We start from the raw sequence: 4,099 nt of genomic DNA, 5'->3' as shown, positions 1-4,099 counted from the left end.
ACCTGCACTTGTGGTGCAAGAAGAGGGAGATGAGGAATGAGATGTCTTAGAAGAGGAGAGAAGAAGGGGACATATAAAAAGATGGTGAATAGGAGGGACAGTCCGATCATGATTTCTACCTTGAACCACATTAGTCTTGGCAGTGATCTTTGTGAACACAACAATATTTGTGATGATCCTCACAATCTTGGTCATCTTCATGGCGATCCTCATGGTCTTGATTCAAATCTTGATCCACATGATCATACCAACCCTAATGATCTAAGATATTGAATCCTTTCAATTCGTGAAAATGAAAGCCACATAATCCTACCGGTCGTATCTGGTAGCTCCTCTCATTTGTGGGAAATAATAGAAGCAAGGTCGAGAGCAAAGGAGTACACGTGTGGAGCAAGCTAGGTGATGCAGCGACTACAATGTGGTGAGTGTTGGTAAGTTTACATTCTATCTGTATCTAGATTTTTTGATTCATCAAGTATGTGAGTAGGCTAGGTGAGAAACAATCATGTGCTCTATAGGTCAAAATCCTTGAACAAATAAGGATGTATCCAATGGTCCTAACGTTGAGCATACAGTACAACCACCCAAATTTCAATCTTTGTGTTTTTCACTCAAGATCTCGTGTCAATGTTTGATTATTTTTATCACTAAACAATACATAATATCTAAGGTATCAAGGTAGGTACATTATAGTGAATGAGTATCAATTATTTCAAACAAATGTAATGGATAGATATTAAGGCCAATCTTGTCACATTTACTCTACATAGGAGCATTAGATATAGGCAACATTATACATGAGAACAATCACAACAAGGAGACTACAACTTTGTATTCTGGTTTCTCTCTTACGCACAAAGCACATGGGCTAGCGACGTACATTTAGCAAATGAAAATGCATTGCATTTGGACTAATAGAGGTGTATGCTAGCTAGCTGAACATTCATGGTCGAATTCGAGGGGCATGCGCATAGGTTGAGATATAGGCGATTGACAACCACAAATGTGTAGCTTGCCACCTACTCACATATGATGTCCGAAGAGGGGTTCTCGAGCCTCACTTGGTGCAACTCATGTTGCTTGCGCAAGTCTTGTTCACCCCGTAATGCGCATTGTAGGAACCCTTTTACCGAAAGAAAGAAGCACTAAGGCGCTAGCCCAAAATTAAAGAGGAAGGGGGAAACGAAGTGTGTGAAAATGTGTGTTGGTATATTAAGGTGGAAAAGCGATACAAAATTTGGGGGCTGTTGTCCCCTTTGTTGGGATGGGACCACAAAGAAGTTTCCGGACTGCATTGCACATGTTGTTAGCGTTACAGCATGGAAAGCAGTGTTTTATTTGCAACCAGTATGGGATGGGTCGTAGAGAATAGGCTTCAGCCAGAGATGGGCACGTCGGTGATGGCGGGCTGGTTGGGCTGCTGAGTCTGGCGCTTGGGCACGGTGATGGTGAGCACCCCATTCTCCACGCGAGCGCTCAGCTCCTCGGGCTTGGCATTGTCAGGCAGGCGGAAGCGCCTCAGGAAGCTGCCGTGTGCCCGCTCCACGCGGTGCCACTTGTCGCCCTCCTGCTTCTCCTCCTTCCTCCTCCGCTCGCCGCTGATGCACAGCACGCGCCCGTCCTCCACCTACACCTTCATCTCCTCTTTCTTCAGCCCCGGCAGGTCGGCCTGGAAGATGTGGGCCTCGGGCGTCTCCTTCCAATCCACCTGAGTGTTGGCCACGGCCGATGCCTCGCGGGCCAGTTGCTGCGACGGCTTGCTGTCCAGGAGGCGGAAGGGCCAGTCGGCAAAAGTCCTGCTGAAGAGGGCGGAGCTGCTGGCCGGGAAGGGATCCCAGGAGAAGGGGTCGAAGATGGCACCGCTCTGGCCGAAGAATGGGCTCAGTGCCATATTCTAATCGCTCTGCTGGCTTAGCCTGCACTGCTTGCGCGTCTGAGAGAGGGAGTGGAAATAGAGATAAAACGTCGTATAGTGGCGTAGGCTATATATAGCCTGTGAGAGAGTAGGCTAAATAGAACCCTCTAGGCTCTCTCGTGCATGCTCCTATTTAAAAGGATGCCCGCGCTATGCGGAAGGCCAAGAAGACGAATCAGAGCAGTCGATCATTGTACGGACCCTTCTGGCATCGCTCTTCATCATAATACATCACCATCCACGCCTGACAGCGTGCTCGATCTATTCCCACTGTCACACACACACACTCACTCTCCCTCCCTCGCTCGCTCGCTCTCAAAGAGGCACCGCCAAGCTCTACAGACAGATTAGCACAGATTATTGTTACAATGGCACTGAGCCCATTCTTCGGTCGGAGGAGCAACAGCGGCGCCATCTTTGACCCCTTCTCCTAGCCAACTGTATACTGCTCATGTTGTCACAATAAAGGACAACTGGACCTTCCACTTGCACATCTAAATCAAACAATAACTTTTGTAGCCATACTACATCACATGCTGCAATAGCAGCACCTCTATACTCAGCCTCTGTACTCGACAAAGCAATTGTAGATTGCTTTTTGCTACTCCAAGTAACTACTGCACTACCAAGAGAGAACATGTATCTGTTGGTAGATCTTCTATTAGACATACTACCAGCCGAATCTGCATCTGTGTATCCAAACACCTATATATCTATACCTGCCTCATAGAAAAGTCCATAATGTAATGTGGACTTCACATATCTCAATATGTGTCTGACTGCATCCAAATGTGGCTTTCTAGGTACTTGCATAAACTGACTCACAAGACCAACAACGTAGCTCAAGTCTGGCCTTGTAATGGTCATGTAGATCAAACTCCCCACTATCCTCCTGAACATAGTAGGGTCTTCTATCTCATCCCCAACATCAGCACTCAACTTTACATTCTGCTCCAACGGGAGTGAAAGTGGTTTACATGTTGCCATACTATACTTGAACAACATATTCAAGCCATATTGTCTTTGGGACAGCCATAAACCATCATTATATCTGATCACCTCAATGCCAAGGAAGTACCTTAGCTCACCTAAATCCTTCATCTCAAACTTCTTTTTCAAAAAGTCCTTAACTTCAGAAATCCCACTATCACTATCACCTGTAATAATCAAGTCATCCACATAGATGTAAAATATACACGGCGCAGCGAACAGAATCTGAGAAAGAGATAGAGAGTACACAATAGATAAGAGGAGAATCAGTAAATTCTTTAACTCCAAACAACTGATACAAAGATGGCTCTGTCCACCCATGTGCTTCCACTGTGTGAAGCTTAGATGGCGATCTAGACAGAAGATAGGTGAAGAGCTTAAGGCTAGCTGGAACAACAACTCTGACTGGGTGAAAGATGAGTGAGTGATGGCTGCGAAGGGGTTTAGCTTTTATAGCCTGCAAAGGTCGTTAGGTCGGCCTGCTGACTGACCTACCATATGAGCCTCCACTAGTCGGCCAGGGAATATTCCAGGGAATATTCCCTTTACCAACCCCCCAGCCAGGGGCCGCTTCCGCGGCCCTCGGACCCCACAATAGGGGCCCCTTTTAACTCCCTTACCACGCAACTCAATGCAATGTGCCTCGAGTTGCTACCAGGTTAACCACTCCATCTAACCCAAAGATTAGACCCACAACAGTCACCTTTTTGCCATCCAGTCACATAGACCTCATTTGATATACAAGTCAGGACTCAACCAATGTCCGGGCTCACATTTGGCTTCTCCTCATAATGGGGGCCTTACAACTTTGAGCACCATGGATCATTGGTAGCACCTAATGAGGGTGGGGCATTGATCATATCTAACACCCCCCCTCAATGTCCACCCATAGGTGAACTATCTTCTCGGCCCAATGCCGAGTCTCTGAAGATGAACTTGAAGCAGATCCTTCGTAAGTGCTTTGGTGAAGATATCTGCTCCATTCTCCTCTGTTGGACAGTAGACCAATTCCACTATCCCATCCTCCATCAAATCACGCACATAGTGATACTGGATCTCTATATGTTTGGTGCGTGCATGAAACACTGGATTTTTGGCAATGGCGATGCAACTCTGATTGTCACATCTCAGCACAGTTGGTTCTTCATCCTGCACTCCCATATGCCATAGAATCCTTCTCAACCATACGGCCTC

General features: G+C 46.6%; 1 pseudogene; it reads right to left on the bottom strand.

The window, feature by feature from the left end:
* Positions 1 to 1,375: 1,375 nt before the first annotated feature.
* Positions 1,376 to 1,891, bottom strand: LOC148037512 (18.1 kDa class I heat shock protein-like; annotated as a pseudogene).
* Positions 1,892 to 4,099: the final 2,208 nt, after the last annotated feature.

Source organism: Lygodium microphyllum, chromosome 4 (genome assembly GCF_053477565.2).
Source record: "Lygodium microphyllum isolate KBCC chromosome 4, Lygodium_microphyllum_v1.1.10, whole genome shotgun sequence".
NCBI lineage: Eukaryota > Viridiplantae > Streptophyta > Polypodiopsida > Schizaeales > Lygodiaceae > Lygodium > Lygodium microphyllum.
Note: the sequence above shows the minus strand (reverse complement) of the source record. Positions and strands in the feature narration are given on the sequence as shown.